Here is a 19,995-nt window from a genome sequence, read left to right on the forward strand (position 1 = left end):
AGAAAAAGGGTAACTTATTTGGGTCATTTGGTAGAAGTTTTAGATGTAAGCTACACGTTTGCAGACCACCACAAGAAAGGAAGGAAGGAAGGGAGGAAGGGAGGAAGGAAGAAAGGAAGAAAGCATGTCTATGGTTTTTTGTTTGTTTGTTTGTTTGTTTTTTTGTTTTGTTTTGTTTTTCAAGACAGGGTTTCTCTGTGTAGTTTTGGTACCTGTTCTGGATCTTGCTCTGTAGACCAAGCTGGCCTCAAACTCACAGAGATCTGCCTGGCTCTGCTTCCTGAGTGCTGCGATTAAAGGCGTGCACCACCACCACCCGGCTTGTCTATGATTTTTTTTTTTTTTTTTTACATTTCCCTTAAATGTGTTCTCCCAATCCTTTCACTAAAAAATAACTTTTTGGTTCATCGAACGTGAATAGGAACCACTTTTCATGTTCCTAGGAATCAAGGAAAAGTAACCATTAAAAAGCACTACAAGACCAAACAACACTGTCCCTCCGCTGCATTCAGAAAGACTGACCACACACTGACATCACCTAGGGTTTGAGCTGGGTGAGGGGGGCAGTCAGTCCTGTGTCCTTCCAAGTTCCAGCTTCTCCACAGAACCCTTGAGATAGAATGGGCAAAGGGTGCTGACTGTAAAATAAGTGCATCAATGCTGTAATTTATAAATCATTCTTATGATATGGTTCTGACATAGAAGTGAAGATCGTGTGAGGACTGCACATGTTTCCTGCACTATCCAGCTTAAGAAATAAACTCTAGGGGCCTGGAGAGATGGCTCAGGAGTTAAGAGCACAGGCTGCTCTTCCAGAGGTCCTGAGTTCAATTCCCAGCAACCATAGGGTGGCTCACAACCATCTATAATGAGATCTGATGCCCTATTCTAGAGTGTGGATATGCGTGCAGATAGAGCATTCATATACATAAAATAAATAAATCTTTAAAAAAATAAATAAATAAACTCTGCCTGAACACAGTTATCGCTGAGTGCCTGCTATGTGTCAGGTACTGTTTCTGTACTAGGGATTTGGCAGTGAACAAAACAGGCATGAATCTCTGCCCTCTGGGTTTGTATCCAGTGGAAGCCAGGGTCTCCTGTGGGCAGGGATGCTAAAATAGAGCATGTGTTAACACCACAGAAGTGGTGTGTGTGTGGGGTTCACATTTAACTGGTGATCTACTTCTGCTTGCTAAACCTGGCCAACCTGCCCCACCCAAATGCCTTCCTTTTGCACCCATCTCCTTGTCACTCACCCCTTTCTGCGTCAGTCCTCCTCACGACACTATCTCCCCTTAGCAGAGCTGAGCTCCGCTTCTGTCCACTGGCACAGTTTGTAACCATCCGTCCAAAACATGACCAGTGACTGCAGAGTCTGCTCTTGTGAGCTTGGCTCTTCCAGAACTAGCTAGGCAATAAACGGGAATCCTTGCTTAGGAAGGTAGCTGCATTTCTTCGGGGTCTTGAAATGGGGACAGTCTGTTCTTCGCCCAAGTTCCCAAGTCGTGTTGTAAACTGGCTACCCTGATTGATACCTCTCTGAACACTAATTAATGTTGTGAAACTCTAATTAGACCTTAGGATTCCTTTAGAAGCCAAATAACAAGTGGCTGATTTGTCAGATGAAGATAATAATAACCCGTGTCTTGTCTTCTTCACGAGACAGGTGTGAGGCAAAAATAAGCAAAGCTGTGGACTTTGCCATGCATTGTTCCGTGGTTCTTCTGAGACAGGGTCTCCCAGGCTGCCCTTGAGCTCAGTCCTCTTTCCTCCCAACTGCTGGTGTTATAGGCATGTGTCCTCACACCTGGTTTGGAAGAACACTTCTTAAGACACCAGACCTAGTCAGACGTCAGGAGACAGGCCAGTCGCCCTGGCCTTGTTGTCCCTGTCATGAACTCCCGCTCTGGTGCCCTCGTGTGGAACCCTGACAGGTGCTGAGACATTGGTGCAAGCGTGTTCTCCTGTGTGACGGTTAAATGGAATGAGTGGATGAGGCTGGTTAAGTGGCTTTTCTGGCCCTTGTTCCCATCTTGTGTTTGCTAATGGTTGCCTTCCCTCCTTTATGGCTTCTCCCTCTTGTCAACCTGCGTGTCTTTCTTCGGATGTCTACTTCCTTACGAGGGCTGCTCGCTCACTGACTGACTGCATTAACCATTTTGAATTATTGGGGCTGGAGCGATGCTCAGGGGTTCAGGAGCACTTGCTGCTCTTGCAGAGGACCTAGGCTTGGTTCTCAGCACGCGAATGATAGTTCACAACCCTCTGTAACTCCAACTCCAGGGTATCTGATCGATGCCCCCTTCAGGCTTTTGCGGGGCCCCAGGCACACAAGTGGTGCACAGATATCTGTGAAGCAAACACTTCTACACGTAAAATATTTTTTAACTCCATTTTTTAAAATTAATTTGATAGCATTCATAAATTTGTTAGGAAAATAGAAAGGGGGAGTACTTATAAACCCATACTAGGTCTTATTTTTAGCATTTCCCCTTCCTTGACGGACAAACTTGAGTAAGCTTTTGTACATTTTAGTATGCAGCTTTGGCTCTGACACTCTTTGCATCTGCCCAGTCTTCATAGAAAATAGCCTTGAAATTAATCTTTGTGACGGCTTCCTGATACTCTTGGCCCTATTTCTAGCAGCTTGGTTACTCTTCGCTTTTTGCTGGGGTGTTTGGAATGAAGATTGCCGTACAGTTCCCTCATTGATATAATGCAGAGAGCTTCCTCTTGTCTCGCCAATTTTCTCCTCTTCCATGATTTCCTGAGTGATTTCACAGAAACGGAGTTACCGAATTCAGCTTTTTAATGACTTCAGTAACTGTCAGAGGTCTTGAATCTGCTTAGCCTGGGCAGTGCTTTGGCTGTGGATTTTGTCTCTGCGCTGATCTCAAGTGAGGTACAAAGGGCATTGATAAGGGCTGGGTCAAGCAGACAGAGCCCAAGACTCCTGCAGGGCAGGCAGAACTGGCCGCGGCACCCACAGCCCACTCTGGGCTGTGTAAATATTTTTTCTGGGCAGGCGCATTTCTCAAACAGAACTCTGAGCCCACTGAAGGTGAGCCTAGCAGCTGGAATTTCAAGTTTAAACACTACTCTGCATTGACTAGCCTGCCTGGACTCACTGTGGTGTTTGCTGAGACCATCTTTAGAAAGGACACAGCAGAGCGGCTCTGTGTTTGTAATGGTGAGTGCCACCCCTGCCATTCAGTTACTCTGGCCCTACGTGCAGAGCTTAAACTACTTTCAAACTGCTTTGCTCTGTGACTTCCCGGGGTCTCTTGATTCTGTTTGTAACATCTGATGTTAGATGTGCTTTCTGATTTGAGTGATATATTTTCCCCTAAACAGTGTCATCAAACTCTCAGAAAAAACCTGAGTTTCTTAACATAAAAATACAGGTAGGAGCTAGAGGAGGTCTCTTCGATTTCAGTTGTCTGGCCCCTCTTCCCTCCTCTCAGATGACAGAATACAACTTGTGACGCTCGCACAGTGAGTCAGTGGCTAAGGCGAGGCTGCCTTGTGTTGACATTGACAGTGTATATAATATCTGCTCAAGATGGTGTGAGAAAACAGACCAAGGGAGATGTATGTATTTCAGCAAATTTATTAACACCTGGAAAGTAGGATGATTAAAAACAAAATGTCCTCTAAGATGGGGATTATGGTAATAGGTTTTTTTTTCTTTAATGCTGGCTGGGTTCTTAATATGCATGATAAAGGTTGTATTGATAGTTTACTTTTTAATGCACATTAGTGTGCATTGCATCATTGAGTTAAATTAACGTGTCTAATGCTTTATATTTCTTTAGTGTACCATGAACTTCCTTCCTAGCATTGGATATGTTTATTTATTGGATTTAATTGTGCATTTCAGCTTTTAATAAAACTTAGATATTAATTTATTGAAGGCTAATTCCACACCGAAGGTCATAAATAAAATAATTTTTCTTATAGTAATGGTCTTTGACAAGGCTTTTTTTTTTTAAGTCAAGTAGTTTTGAATTTTATAACTGTTAAAATGCCAACACTAGTTACAAATTGAAGAGCTTAGGTTTTGGAGTCTTGCCTGTGTGGCTAAGCAGAACCCCAGAGTTGATCCCCACCCCGGAGAGGCTGTGGAAGATCCTCCCTGCTCAGGGCTTGCCTGTTGTGCTAACTCTCAAGCTCCAGCCTTAACCTGGAGCCAGCTTCACCTTCCAATCATTCTTTCTGGCAGGCTTGCCCAGTCTTAATGGGTTAAGCATCAGATTTCAAGCAGGCGATTAGGGCTGCAGCTAAGCTGGGACTGGTGAGTACCAGCCTCCTTGGGCGTAGGAAGGAGAGAAAAGGGCTCCTCCCGGGGCAAGGCAAAGAAAGCCTGAGCTGCAGATTTCTGCTGCGGTGACTCTAAGAGCCCGGGAAGCCGGCACAGAGCCAGCGCAGCCCTTGCCGGCCACCAGGGTTTGGAAATTCCACACTCTAGGACTCCCGTCGTGAGTATTGCCATTTATTACGATTTGGCTTCTGTGCTTTCTACTGGCTCCAGTGGGCTAGTGGAGTCCATCCATGGACAGCTCACCTTTTCCAGGGTTTGCCTTCTTCCTGTATCCTGGAGAATTTCAGGCCATCTCCTTCGTACAGTCTCCGAGAGGTTTTTATGAGCTGAGAGGGAAACGACCAACAAAAGCTCCAAGTCTCTGTTTTGGAGTTCTTTCCCGTGAAAAAGCTGTTTGATTTGATCTGGCATGAAGAATATAAGCATAGTCCTCAGATTCATGGAAGTGATAAATACTCTTTTCTGGAAAAAAAAATGTATTAAAGTTGCCTTGAATAGACTTCACTAATAAAATCTTTATTGTGGGTCTGGAAATCAGATGTTACAGGATTAATTCAGACTGCTGTGGATAGTCAGAGAAGCAATTTGCCATCAAAAGACACAAGTACTGTGTGCACTCGGGTTCTTTTTCAGTGACTTCATGGAAGGGAAGGTTTTTCTCTCCAGGTGATCTTTTGTGTTTTGAATATACTTTCTGGGGCTGGAGAAGTGTCTCATTGTGTAAAGTGCCAACGTGCACAAACCCGAGGACCTGAGTTCAAACATTCTCAGGCCAAACAAGGTACGGTTTCCTTTTTTCTTTCTTGGCTTCTCTGCAAAATGTATTCTGAGTGAGCTATTCATTAGCTCATTCATTTTCATATTTGCTTGGGAAAATGTGCTCGTGTTTAGAAGACAAATTGGGTTCAGCTTTGGGGCTATACGGTTTATTAGAAAGACTGAAATCAGAAATTTAAAAATATGTGGCCCATTTGTGGCTAAGCACTGGTGATCTCAGCAGGGAGTTCTGTTCAGACAAGTGGTCGCCCCACTTAAAAATAATTATGCTTCTATTTTGAGGGTTTTTAAAAATACAGTGGCCAGATTCCTCCTCCGAGCAGTTCTTAGAACCAGCAACAACTAGAATTCAGACTAAGTGGTATTCTTCAGTCCTCTCTCATCAACAGAAAGTGGAACTATAGACAGGGAAGCCTGGTCAAGGGGCTGGCTACCTGTTGGGTTTGTGGATTTAACGCAATTAGAAAATTCAACCTCTGGAGTCCAACTCTCCCTTGTTTTATGCAAGCCAGATTTGAAGGATCCATTGACAGTTCCTTCACTGGATCAAGGGTTGCAGACTTGTTACATCTTCAGCATATAAACCTTTATTTATGAAGGAATTAAGCATTCAGAGAAGCAGTTTGCTATCGAAAGACACAGCTACTGTGTTCACTTGAGATCCTTTTCTGTTACTTCATGTAAGTGAAGGAGGTTTTTTTTTCTCTCCAAGTGATCGTTTGTGTTTTGAATATATACACTTTCTGGGGCTGGAGAAAGGTGTGTTTCCGTGTGTAAAGGGCCTTGCTGCACAGACATGAGGACCTGAGTTCAGATCCCGGCATCCACATAAAAGCCGGTGTGGTTGCAGATCCCTGTAACTCGAGGGCTGGTGGAGCAGAGGCAGGTGGATCTCTGAAGTGTGCTGGCCATCCAGAGTAGCCAATCAGTGAGTTCAGGGGGAGACCCAGTCTAAAGACATAATAGAGTCAGGCATGCACCCGGGAGGCAGAGGCAGACAGAGCTGTGTGAGTTCAAGGCCAGCCTGGTCTACATAGTGAGTTCCTGAACAGCCAGGGCTACACAATGAGACCCCGCCTTTCTCAAAGAAACAAACAACGTATTTATATGGTGGAGATTGGTAGAGGAAGACACCTGCCTGGCCTCCACACATGTGCACACACACACATATTTAAAAATCAAATTGTTCCTTGTTAGGTAGAACCATAAGAGAATCCCATGGCTTCTGTATTTATTCACATAATATTTGGTTGAGTTGATAAACCTCATCAGGCTTTACAGATAGTTTTGTGCAAACATCAATTGAGCATGCCCCCGTCCCTTTTTCCCATCCCTGTCCTCCTGAGTCCTTTCCTCGTGTACGAGCTGCCCATTAGTTCAAGGCATATTGTTTTTCTGCCACAGGTATATGCTAGAGTTTCCTGCAAGAAAAGAGACAAATGAATTAAGCTAGAAACGGGGGATGGGGGGGTTGCGTGCTGAGTATTTCCAGTCCTTCACAAACCTAGTGCTTACTATCTTTGTAATACTACTGGTGTGTCAACACTTACATCCTGTTCTCAGTCAGCCTCCTCCTGTAAGCCCAGAGACGCGCCAAGATACAGCTCATTCTCAGTCCTTCAGTATTTTCGATGGGCTGGGGTGCTGTATTCAACTGGGGACACACCAGGAAAATTTAGGGTCACAGACTGCTCCCTTGCTCCCCTCCGACTGATGGCAAAGGCTGGTTTGTCTTCCCATGCCCTGGCAGAGAGGATACTGAAGTACCTGCTTAGGTTTCTGTAGCACGTACCCTCGCTGCTGCCCGGCCCGCAAATGGTGAATCAGCCTGATGATGCACTGGCATTTACAACACTCCAGGGTGGAGACCTGGAAGTCTGTAGGCCAGCTGGGGAGGAGGCACGGTTTGCTTGTGAAATGATTCCAACAATGTAGCTTACAGGAAAAAGTTGCAAAACATGAAGCCCTGTGCCACCAGATTTTTCCACTAGCACCAGGTTCTGTGTAGCTTCCAAATCTGCCCCAGGGACAGGCAGTGTGAGGGAGATGGCCCCAGTGTGTCCTGAATTCTGGGTCTCCTCACCTTTCTGTTTATCCCAAAGGGCCACAGTGAGCCCATGCTTCTCCTCCCACACTCTCGGCAGCCGCAGAAACAGCTGTGGCTATTTGTCCTCTGAAGACAGCGCTGGGACTTTATCCGGGCACCAGAAAGTAGCAGCTGGAACCCACGACACCTCAGAGTACTGACTTGAAATAAAGAATGCCAAAATAGAGGTGTAGAAGGTTAAAGGGATTTCGGGGCTGGGGGGCTTTTCCTCTGTAGAATTATTCTTTGGTATTCCCCGGACAGCGTGACATTGAGAAGGAAAACCTTGCCGTTAGTGGTGAGTTTAAGTTGAAGTCTCGTTCAGGGACTCGCAGGCAGAGTGGTGGGAAACTGCAGATAGTTGAATTCAGAAAGCCCGTTCCTTCGGCGGCTCACTTTAAAATACCCGCCCAGAGATGTGTTAGGCAGAAGCGTGCTGCATCCATCCCTCTTTTGTGTGATGAGCCAGCCCGGGCCCTGGAAAAGCATTTCCTTCTCTTCTTTTTTCTCGCTAGGTTGTGGTTTTGTTTGGTTAGGGATGATTGGCAAGATTCTTTGATTTTTTTTTTTTTTTCCTGTCTCCTCAGATACTTTTCCCCCCACTAACTTTTAGAACTATTTTCTGAACTCTTGACCTTTGTTTGGGGCCAGTTTTGACATAAGCCATTGTCTGCTTCTGCCACCGCCAGCCCTGGTGCCTGAGGAGACCACGGTGGATCTTCTGGGGCTTGAGAGGCCAGACAACTGTGCGAGAGGAGAAGCGTCTGCTCCATCCCAGGGCTGTTTCCCCAGCCTGTGGCTTTGCACTGTTCTCTGGGCCTGAAAGCCTTTCCTGCGCCTGTGAATACAGGCCCTTCATAGCCTTCAAACCCCACGACTCTTTGCTCTACCGGCAATGTTCATTGCCGGATGCTGCGGAATTCTTCTTTCCTTTTTAAAATTATTTCTCAGCATCTTTTCTTGAGTTTTAAAACTATTTTTTCATTATGTGTATCTGTGGGTATGTGGGTGAGTGCAGACAGGCGTCCTTGGAGTCCAGGAGAGGGTGCGGGATGCCCTGCTGCTGGAGTTGCATGCATTTCTGAGATGCCTGATATGGGTGCTAGGAACCCCCGTCCTCTGGAAGAGCTGCAAGGCTCTTTCTTCACCGCGGACCCAGCTCCAGCTCTTCATCTCCGCTTTTCTTAATTCCGAGAGTGTTTTGTATTTCTGTCAAATGATTGCCATCCCCTGCTTTCAATGAGTCGTGTGCCTTGGTTGTATGCCTCCCCCATCTGTGACGAGAGGTAGGAATGTGTCATAGTCCTTATAGACTTGTCCTCCCTGGCTTTGTGGACCAGCAGATTCCCTGGTCAGCCACACTTTCAGAGCCCCTGCACTGTGCCAGCTAACACTGGGCGCATGCTTCGGAGCAGAGGGCGGAATTGTGGGACTGAAATGGGCCCTGCCCCCTGCCAGTCCGACACCGTCCCAGCCCCTAGCCTGTTGTCTACCAGCCTGTTCTCCGGAGTCGCTTGCTCTGCTAGCTCACACTTGGTCTGTCCACCTGGGTGAACCAAACAGTTCACTAACTGCCACTCCACCTCTTGTGGGTCAGTAGCTGCTTGCTCCCCAGCCTCGGCTCGAAGGCTGCCTTCGGTGACGTCACCGGGGAGGGAGACGGCATGCAGAGGGGCAGAGTGGCTTGAGCGCATAGTGAATCCCGTCCCCTGGAGGACTTGCAGAGGCTCTCTGGAAAGTTCTTTCCAGCTCCCCTGGCCTCTTCCTTTGCTCCTTTCACTGCTTTGTTGACAACCCGGCCAGAGGGAGGAGGCAGAGGACCAACGGACTCGCTTTGGTCGGGCTAATTTAATCTGGTTTGGGGGACTCCTTGGAAGTGTGGGTGAGACCTGGGCTGGGGACTCTGGGAGTGTGGTCTGCCCTACTTCTGTCCCACTGTGTTCGTGGGGCAGCCTCTGCATCTTCTTTAAGATGTGAGGAAGTAAAGAGTCCCTACTGTTGCTCCTTCACAGCCTTGCGGACAGTCCTTGTGAATGTTTAAGGTTTTAACTCCCGTATTTCTTTCTGTGCCCCACAGGTGATTTTTGCCATTTGACCTTTTTAAAATGTTGGTTTTAGCCAGGCCTGGTGACACAGGCTGTAATTCCAGACACCGAGGAGGCTGGGACTGGAGGATTGCAAATTGAAGGGCTGCCTAGGCTACCAATTGAGTTGAAGGCCATCCTGGACAGCTTAGGAGACCCTGGGTCAAAATAAAATGTAAACACGGGGCTGGGGATGTGGCTCGGGGTTAGAATGCTTGCTGGTAAGGCCCCCAGTCCCCAAAGTAAAAAGATAAAGTACAACTGGAATGTTGATCTTAAATCTTGGCTAGACAGACCCACATCTCTACCTTTAATCTCATGAGGATAATAATGGGGGACAGCAGGACATGTGGAAACCCAGTGTGGCCCCAGCTCGGGCCCCTGCTTAGGGAAAAGCGATAACAGAACAGGATTCTTGTTCTTGTCTTTTCAGATAGGACATCGAGATAGTGTCCTCTTCCCCTGTCACTCTCCTGAGAAGAACCACGCCCCTTTTGCTGCCAGGACACACCCTTCTCCCGTTGCATGCTGGGTGGCTTCTCTGGGAAAGTCTGCCCTTCCATTAGGTCCCATGAACAGGTCTTGCTAATCCAGGCATATAAAAGAGCCGTCTCCCAACACCCAGGGTGGAGCAAGGTCTACACCCCAAGGAAGGCACGAGGATGCAGAGCCTTGCTGGCTTGCCTTCTAATCCTCTGCAAGTCCCGCCACCCCCTTGGTTGGTGAGAGGTGAGCCGAGGAGCATCAGTGCTCTGGGAAGGAACCGCACCCACCATTTTCCTCTGTACAGTTCTCCAGACACCCAGAGATCTACACCCACACCCCATCACCAGTCTGAGGGGAGAGGAGAGGCAAAGGACAGTAAGAGATTTGAATGTTCGGAGGAAATCTCCCATACAGCCTAGCGCCTCCGAGAAGAAATGCAGAGAGTTCTCCTTCCAACCTGCCCCTTTAGGGATGAACACTGGTCAGCAGAGAGGTTCTGCAGAGTACACAGGGAAATGGTGGTGAGGATATGAGGGTCTTGTTTGGATATTGTCCTTGTCACTATTCCGTTTTTCAATAAAACATCTCGTTAGCTGAACAGCTAAATTTAAATGTGAAAGATGCCCAAATCAATATGCAATGAATTAAATCTTTTTAAAACTTGAGTTATATGTATTTTTTTTTCCTTCCATGGGTTTATAAGAGGAAAATCACCGTCAAATAAAAAAAGGAGGCCTTGGGCGGGGTTGGGTGGGGGTGTAGGTCCCAGTTGGTAGCATGCTTGCCTAGCATGTACAAAGCCCAGCAGCAGTACCAGGCATGGATGGTGCTGTGCCTATAAACAAGATCAGAAGTTCAAGGTCGTCTTCGGCTGTGTAGTTCATGGACAGACAGGGCTTCATGAAACCAGAGGGGGCAAGAAAGATAAGAAAAGGAAAGTGATAGAAACAGGAATGACATTGGAACAGAGGGGTATCAGGTGTCCTTGCCTAGGACACGTGGTGGCAGAGGCCATGTTCTGTTTCTCCAACCCATTGTTTTCATTTGAGCTCATTGCCTGGATATTTTTAATTAATTTATTTGGTATAGCTACCAATTGCTTTAGCTTCTTTGGGGACCATAAATAAATAAATAAATAAATAAATAAATAAATAAATAAATAAATAAATAAATAAATAAATCCGGCGCTATAGCAACACTGAACATGGATGTCCCAGTGGGCACAGTCACTAGAGAAAGAAACAGGTTCTCTCTGGATCCCCCAACTTCCTTAACACCCCTTTCCTTTCAGTTCAGGTACCATGAGGGTGCTTGCGTTGTTTAAGGGGTGTGTTAACCCGGCACTAATCCCGAAGCCAAAAAGAACTTTGCATGGTTCTCACTCTTGGCAGCAGGACAGAATCCTTGGGGCAGCTTTGAAACTGCTGATGCCCACGTTGGGCCAGGCCCCAGGAGGTCTGATTCACGGTGGGTGTGGAGGTCGGCATCTAACAACAGCCTGAAGTAGCTTGTTAGTGTCCAGGGGCTGGGAACTTCTGGGAGGTTCCAAACTTGGTGCCAGCTCCTGGAATGACAGAGTGAAAGTCAGTGACTGTCACCTCTTTGTGCCCAGAGTTCTGTCTGGCTGTGAAATGAGGGCATGGGCTGAGTCCTTGGCATGTTCACAGACACCTTGAAAGGAAATAAATACTCTTTTGAGTTTTGCTCCCTGAGAAGGGCTGGAGTTGAACTTGGTCTGTACACACACCTGACAGCCGAGGACACAGCCCTGTCTATGATGGAGAGGACAGAGCTCTCTCTGATTTATAGAGAGAGGATGTAAGGGGTATGCCCTGATGGAGTGGGGGCACACTGCTCTGGGTGCCATGGTGGGAGAGGCGGATAAGGGGATGAGGACTGACCTCAGAGGGCACTGGGGGATGGTGAGAGAGTTTCTGTTGCTGTAATGAAACATCGTGACCAAAAGCAACTTAGAGAGAAAGATTTTTTATTTCACTTACAATTACGGGTAATAGTTCATCACTGAAGGAAGTCAGAACAGGAACTCAAGCAGGGCAGGAACCTGGGGCAGGAGCTGATGCAGAGGCCATGGAGGGGTGCTGCTTACTGGCTTGCTCCCCATGACTACTCAGCCTGCCTTCTTACAGAACCCAGGACCACCAGCCCAGGGGCAGCCCCACTCACAATGGACTGGACTCTTCCCCCATCAATCACTAATTAAGAAAATGCCTCACAAGCTAGCGTACAGTCTGATCTTATGGAGGCATTTTCTCAGCTGAAGTTCCTTCCTGTCCAGTGACGCTTGTGTCAAGTTGACATAAAGTCTAGCCACGGCAGAGGGGAGGGTTGTATTTATTTTCAGTGCTAGGGATTGAACCCAGAGCCTTGGGCATTCTCGGCAAGACCTCCACCACTGGGCTACACTCCCCGCCCCCAGAGCTGAGGTTTTGGCTGGCCCTTGGAAATAAGAAGAGATTTTCCAGAGAAAAATAAGCTGTGACCCTCACTCAGAGAGGAAAGAATAGATGCAAGTCCCTAAAATATCATTTCCAAACACAGTATCATCAAGCCAAACTTTAGCAGAACGTTTGTACAGCATCAAGACACTACATCCAGATGCTTTTCCTCAGTTAAACTCTTGAGATCAAGGATTTTTTTGTGGTGGAAAATTAATATTTAATTAATAATGTGATGGAAGAGGGATTAATATTTAGTTTTGTGGCTGTATTAGATCAGAATTTTTTTTCTGAAATTGGAAGGAAATTTCTTTGCAGAAACCTGCCTGTATTTAATCCTCCCCATGTTTCTGAAGTGCCAGCCCCCTTTCCCAGACCCTCTTTGCCTCCATAAAAGCTGCAGGATGGAGTATGTCTGGCTGGGCAGTACAATATAGTGTCAAGGCTCAGTGGAAGGGTACTGTGTGTGCGTGACACGAGCCCATCTGTGAAATGTGGAGATGGTCACACCTGCTTTGTAGGGCTGCTGTGAAGATGGATGAGGTCGTGCGTTGGGGAAGCCCTTGGAAAGGTACTTCAGCTCCGGGTGAATGACGGCAGAGTGACAGAGGGTGGGCGGTGGGCAGAGGTGGGAAGCATGTGGGCAGGCTGTTGCAGGAATGACAGCTAGTACATTTGTTCCTGCTGTAGGGTGAGGCCGGGAGGGCTCTGTGACGTGCTTAAGCCGGAAGGGGCATAGGAGAGGGGAGGGAGGTCACCGCATGGGACAAGCATCCAGAGGCATCCACCATGGGATCACATTAGCACTCCGCTTCGCTCTTGGCTTTGATGAGGGGTAGACTACCAGGAGACAGCCTTGGTGTGGCAGTACCATGGTGTGGCAGAGCTGAGGGGCCGGAGGTGTCGACCTGTAATTGCAGAGCTCTGAAGCCCCAGCCCTGGTGTAGAGTTAGCCCTGTGCCGCCACAGTAGCCTGGCGTCAGCAGCCAGTGTCCTTCTCGGGAGTCCCTTTTCCTGGCTCCTCCCCACCCCTCAGAGAAGCAGCCTCAGAGAATCCTCTCCTCCCTCAGCTCTTTGCCTGAAGGGTGAAGAAAACGGTCCTTTCATTCTGTGCAGTGGGAACCTTTGTGACTGATGGTTTCCAGGCGAGTGCAACTCAGTCTCAGGAGTTTCCCTTCCCAGCCTCTGTCATCCTCTGACAAAACACCAGACGTTCATTTGCATACAATAACTCTTGCCCTGCCAGACAGAATTCATGGAGATGCACAAAGGTGACTCTGCGCAGCGTCAGACACCGGCCACAGAAGCCAAATAGCGCCCACTGCTTTCTATACTAAATCATATTCTTCCTGGAGCACAATGTGTATCGATAAAAATGTAGCCAAATGCTTTCGTGGGATCAAGAAACCCCATATTCGGATGCTTTCCCTAGTTTAATTGTTCTGTTGTATGTATATAGGTGTTTTGCCTGCATGTATGTGCACCCATTTGTGTGAAATACCCAAGGAGACCAGAAGAGGGTGTTGGATCTCCTGGGAACTGGAGTTACAGACAGTTGTGAGCCACACAGGGTCAGTGCTGGGGATCAAGCCTTAAGAGTGCAGCCAATGCTCTCAACCACCTCGTCAGCCCCTTAGTTTAACTCTCAGTAACAGGCTTTGTGATAGCGATACTTAGCTTTGGCTAAAGTAATGTCATTATAATACAGAATTTTATTTTTTAAAAAATGGAAACCAATTTCTCTGTGGGGAGCAAATGCTAAAAGCATTTACAGCGATGGGCATCTTTTAAAACTGGGCCCTGAGGATGGATGACTAACTTCACATTTGACGGCTGTCACTTTGCCGTCATTTTTTTTTCTTAGTCCAAAACTGCAGGTAGAGGTGGGGTGAAATGAAGAGGCTCCCCTAAACTCTTACCTAAGGGAGGTGATAAGTAAAGTAACTTGAAATATCAAATAAGGTTTAGCTCCTCACAGAAAAGTGAATGCCAGGAGGATGAGCAGACACAAAGCCCACAGTGTGGTCACGGCTAGAAAGAGGGTGGACAAGGCAAAAGGCTGGGCCTGGGGGTAGGGGGAGGGCAGGCGTGGGGGCCTGAGATGCGCAGAGAAACTGGACATGGCCTGTGAATTCTCAAGCCTCACCTCTTCCCTTGCAGCCGCCCCAATCATGGCTGATCTCTAGGGTCTTGCTTGGAACTGGCTTCTCTTGTTTGTGCTCTGATGGAATTCAGCAAGTCTTCCACAGGGCCACATCTACGCTATAGGCTTTGGTTGATACACGTGGGGGTTCTTCCTCCTCCTCCTCCTCCTCCTCCTCCTCCTCCTCCTCCTCCTCCTCCTCCTTTCTTCTGTTTTCTTCCTTCCTCCCTCCCTCTTTCCCTCCCTCTCTCCTTCCTTCCTTCCTTCCTTCCTTCCTTCCTTCCTTCCTTCCTTCCTTCCTTCCTTCCTTCCTTCCTTCTTTCCTTCCTTCCTCTCTCCCTCTCTCCCTTCCTCCCTCCCTTCCTTTCTTCTTCTTCCCTTGAAGTGATGAACTTAAATCATTTCAGGGACACAAATTTACTCATTTTTAAAAACAGAAGCAAAAGCGTGTCCACTGATGCCACCTCAGTGAAAAGAATGTCCATGTCCCGGAATTAATTCTCAGCCTTTGAAATTCATGTCATCTAGGTCGTGTGTTGCGGGGGTCACAGAGCATGATGGGGGGGCTGTGGTTTACAAATGCTGTTTTTGGCCTTTGGATTCCAAGTTGCACTAAACAAGAATTGTTAGACCTGAAGTTAACCTGTAAGCTCCACCTGCCCAAAAACCAGGTAGCTTCTTGGGATTCTGGGAGTTGTAGTTCTTGAAAGATAACACCTGCCCAAAGATCAAGTGACTTCCTGGGATTCTGGGAGTTGTAGTTCTTGAAAGATAACACCTGCCCAATGTCCAGGTAACTTCCTGGGATTCTGGGAGTTGTAGTTCTTGGAAAATAACAACACAGCCTCGTGGGAAAGTATGGTGGCCTATGGCTTTTGTCCATATAACCCCCCGACCTGTGTATCTTGAGGACACACAGCTGGAAAGTTTCCAGGAGCGGTCCTGACCAAATTTCATCTCAGTCAGTATTTAACATTTTAACAAAAGCTTGCTTAAGTTTGGCCAAAGTGGTGAATTTCAGGACTAACCGAATATCCTCAGGAAGTCTCCAGCCCAGCCCTGGGCAGCATTAGACCTCATCGCTTCCTTCCCAAGCCAGCTGCTGCCCCCTAACTCAGATTATAACAAGGGAACTTTCTCCTGTGACTAGAGAGCTGGGGAAGAGAAAAGAGAGACAGAACCTTGGCTGCCTTGCTCTCTTCCTGCAGTTAAGAAACTCCATTTCTAGTACAGCGTTGCAGAGGTGGGGGTATGACTTGTTAAAGAGTTGGGGGGGCGGGGGGGGAGCACGGGAGGAGCATCTTGGCCTGTTTTTCGGTTAAGATCCGTGCTGCACACTTTCATTCATTGGTGATTTTGCTGTCTCATGGAGCTCCGTGTCATGGAATTCGACGCTGTGGCTGTTAGCTGGTCAGGAAATTCCAAAATGGGTATAAATAAATGCTCTGCCATGGCTCCTGGGCTCTGTGCCTGGCAGTGTGTGGAGTCTCTTTAATGCTGAGGGAAGTTTGCTGAGACTTCCTGCCTTGCTGAAAACGACAGCTTTTGTGTCCCTGGGTGGCTAAGTAGGAATGTCAAAAAAAAAGACAGGGGAACGTGACATGTGGGTGGGGGCGGCTGTGACACAAAGTGGAGCTCTGTGTGTTATGAAAAATATTTGCCTTCATGACAGGCTGGAAAAAATAACTCGGCACTTGCCTCCGGGTTCAGTGAAAACTTTCCCTCTAGCCCGTGGCTTTGGCACAAAGATGTCATTGTAGCACTAGGGACAATTTCACACAGATGTGAAAGCTTGAGTTTCTGGGTTCTTGCTTTACTCAGAGTCCAGGATCTCTCTTGTGTTGTTGCTAATCAGGCCCTCTTTGGACATTTGTTCTCACGTGTTTTTCTTTTCTTTGTAAAGAGTTATTTATTTTATGTGTGTGAGTGTTTTGACTCTGTGTATGTATGTGCACCATGTGCATGGCCTGGTGCCCACGGAGGCCAAAAGAGGGCGTTGGATCCCCTGGACCTAGAGTTACAGGTCGTTAGTCAAGCTGCCATGTCAGTGCTGAGAAATGAGCTCGGGAGAGAAACTCTGTCTCCAAAACAAACAAACAAAAAGTAAAGAAATAATCCAGTCCCTAGAAATGCTTAAGGCGTGGGGGCGAACTGAGCCCGAGTACTGTCTATGTGTGGAACTAGCCTTTGGACACAAGGACCTGGAGGGATTGCTACAGGTCCTCTGCGAGACAGCAAGTAGTCTTAACTGATGAGCCACCTCTCCAGCCCACACTTCTGTATTCTCTAGGGAGTTAGTTGCCCAGGATAGATTGAGTCTGGTTCCGTTTCCTGTGTCAGCTCTGGAAGGGCTGGGGTTCCGGCAAGAGTTCTCCCACACATCCCCGAAAGTGTAGCTGGTGCCCTCTCTATCCGTCTCGGCCTGGGCACCTTGTCTGCTTTTCACAGAACTGTCCTTGTCACCTGGCCTGTTTCCTATTTATGCTTAAAGTCGCACAGAATTCTTTTTGTGTTTCTTGGGGGGACAGGGCTTCATGATGTAGCCCTTGCTGGCCTGAAATTCAATATCTAGACCATGCTGGCTTCAAACTCACAAAGATCTGTCTGCCCCTGCCTCAGAGTGCTGGGATTAAAGGTGTGCTGTGCTGTACAGAGCTTAAAAATGTTTCTTGTGTGGTTTAGTGTTTGGTTTTGGTTTTCTGCTTGTTTTATTTTATGGGTATGGGTATTTTGCATGTGTGTATCTGTTACTATGTGTGTGCCTGATGCCTAAGGAGGTCAGAAGAAAGGACAGGATTTCCTGGAGCTGTAAAATGGGTGCTGGGAATCAAACCTGGATCCTCTCCAAGAGCAGTCAGTGCTCTTAACCACTGAGCCATCTCTCTAGCCCAGCATGGAATTCCTGAATAAAGGTGGAGAAGCAGCTCCCTTCTGTGTGTGGGAGATGAAACTGGGCTGATTCAGTGCCAATATTCTAACTAGATAGTGAACATTAGCTAGAGAGCAAGCGGCATGGGTCGGGCTGGTGAGATGCCTGTAGGTTATTGATAAAGATTGGTGCATCTGTTGTTGACTCTGAACAATGGATCAAAGGACGATTGTGCCAGCCATGCGATACTGGACCACTGGATCACAAGGGTCCACTGGCCTCCTCCTGCACCTCCCTGGTCCAGTGGACCCTTTAATAAGCCATACGCTAGTTTGTTCCCAGGAGCAGCGGCTGACCCTTTCCATGTTCCTTCCCCTCACGGCTGTTGCCTGGCCTCTGACCTCTTAAGTCATGTGCAGGGTGTAACCAAGGACACTGCCAATGGGTTGCTGGAAGAGGGGGTGGGGGCACTCAGTCTTGCCGGCCAGGAGGCAACTGGAAAGGTACCTGTGAACAGGCCCCACAGAGAGCAAGCCACGGGCCCTGCTGGAGCTCACCTGACAGCTTCTGCAATTAATTTCTACTTTCATTTGATCACTAGCATGCCCCGATAGGGAATTTTTGTGTCGAGTGCAGTCAACAGCAGCTGTGGAAATCATGGAATTCTAGTGGACCCATTTTGCACATTAAATTATCACTGCTGGGGTTTTTGTTTTGTTTTTGTTTTTTTGTTTTGTTAGTCATGGGTTCTTGTTGCCCACTGCTTGACTATGAATAAAGAACCATTTATATCGCATGCCCTTGTTCAACAGAACAAAAACTGTACCTTCCCGCAGCTTAGGCAGGCCCTGCTGGGATGACCACCGTGGAAATATACTGGGTGGTTCTCAGGTACCCTCTTGCAGAGTTGAGGTGCCCTCTGCTCTGGGGACGTCCCCAGATCATCCCCTCCCCCCCTCCGTATGTGAGTTCTCCTGATGGTCACTGCACACCCCTCCCTGCAGGAAGAATGCATTTTACCTCGGCCTGATGTGCTTTGAAAAGTGAGGATGTTTGTCCACTTCTGTCTTCCTTCCTTCCTGGGTGTTACTGGTGCTGGTCCAGGCCTCCCTTCTTTCTACCCAGCACCCAGCTGTAGTGGGTAGCTATTCGAGCTTTGACCTGGAAGTACTACCCCCAGTGAGGCTTCCAGTATCTGTCACGCCTATCTATAGCCTGCCCCTGAGGCGGGACCAAGACAGGAGCCCTTAAGACCTGAGATCTGGATGTGCTGGCGCCCTTGGTTCCTGGTGATCCTGGATGCTGGATGTAGACCGAGCAGAGTTCTCCAGAGAACACCACTGGACTGCGCTACACCTCTCACCGACCCTGTAACCTATCCCTTTACTTGTTGTAAGTTACCCCAAAATAAACCTCCCTTTTAACTATGTGGAGTTGCCTTAATGAATCCCCCAGCACCCAGCCCTCGCCCCAGCATGTACATGTGTTCATGCCTACCCCGCCTCGGGGCTCACCAAACACAGGACTCAAGATAAAGGTTAGCAGATTCCTCCCCTTGATTTTGAACAGGTATCACACATAACCTTAAGCCCCCAACTTCATGGGGCCCTGACAGAATTCGAGGCAGAGTCTTGTATAATTTCTGGGTTAGTAGGCCGTTAGTGGCCTGGTAATAGTAGCACAGACCCCCAGCCTCCCTGCCCACCCTCCCAGCACTGATCCGGGTGCCTATTTTCCTGATTATACAGTTGGAGGGTGATCTAACTTGCCACTAGCTAGCAAGTAGCATGGGCAGTCTGCCCCAGCTTACCTGCTTTTAATATGCCATCTCCTCCCCCACCACACTTATTCATCAGTAGATGCCCAGACGGGAGGCTTTGGTGCCAACATATACTAAGCAGGTGGTAGGCTAAGCACCAGGCTAGCTAGGCACTGAAGGATTACAAAATACATATTCTGCTCAGTTCCCACCTTCCTAAACATTTACAGTTGAGAGTGGAGGTGAGCCAAGGGCCTGCTAACCGTGACACGGGACATTGCATACGGCAAAGGCCTCAGGAACATGGTGAGGACAAGGTGCCCAGCTCTGCCCTGAACAGAGCAGCTAAGGTGTGGGTGGTTGGGGCTTTGAGGAAGAGGAGCCCTGTGGCTTAGGCTCTGAAGGACAGCACAGCTGGTGTTGACAGATGGTAGAGTCTGGGTAAGTGTGTGCTCGATGGAGGGAGAAGCCACAGATAGGGACGACTACGTTGGTACGCTGAGGTGAGCAGATAGAAGGGAAGTGCTGGATTGAGACTCAGCCGTGGAAGACGCAACACACAGACAGGAACTCTGGGTGATGTTTTTGTAATGGGACACATCAACCTCCAGCATTGAGTCAGATGCCGTATGTTTTCAAAACTACCTCAAAGTAAGGGAGCATCCTCAAATAAGCAGCACCAGAGAGCAGACTGACTGCTAAGTCTGCAAAACAGACATCGTCGGGGGCCTGGCCTGGCTCCATGATGGCTGACTGGCTGCCTTCGTGCACCTTTAAAGTGGAAAGGGGGCCTGGAGAGATGGCTCAGAGGTTCAGAGCCCTGGCTGCTCTTCCAGAGGTCCTGAGTTCAATTCCCAGCAGCCACATGGTGGCTCACAACCATCTGTGATGAGATCTGGTGCCCTCTTCTGGCCTGCAGGTATACATGCAGGCAGAACACTATATACAGAATAAATTTAAAAAAAAATTATAAATAAGCAAATAAGTGGAAAGGAAGGGAAGGAAGAGTCA

The 19,995-nt window shown here is 47.9% G+C and overlaps 1 protein-coding gene across 10 annotated transcripts in view; it reads left to right on the top strand.

The window, feature by feature from the left end:
* The window catches only part of Kank1 (KN motif and ankyrin repeat domains 1), a 205,128-nt gene that overhangs the window by 148,329 nt on the left and 36,804 nt on the right, over window positions 1-19,995 (top strand). Inside the window, exon 1 of one of the 10 annotated variants that reach the window (XM_042262115.2) lies at window positions 3,039-3,193. The exons of 8 other annotated variants lie outside the window; for them this stretch is intronic. The gene's annotated coding sequence lies outside the window, so the exon portion shown is untranslated. Of the gene's footprint in view, window positions 1-3,038; window positions 3,194-4,347; window positions 4,482-19,995 lie in introns of those variants that run through there. One more of the 10 variants, XM_076561577.1, reaches the window with a different exon arrangement.

The sequence above is a fragment of the Peromyscus maniculatus genome, chromosome 1, assembly GCF_049852395.1.
Source record: "Peromyscus maniculatus bairdii isolate BWxNUB_F1_BW_parent chromosome 1, HU_Pman_BW_mat_3.1, whole genome shotgun sequence".
NCBI classification, from domain to species: Eukaryota; Metazoa; Chordata; class Mammalia; order Rodentia; family Cricetidae; genus Peromyscus; species Peromyscus maniculatus.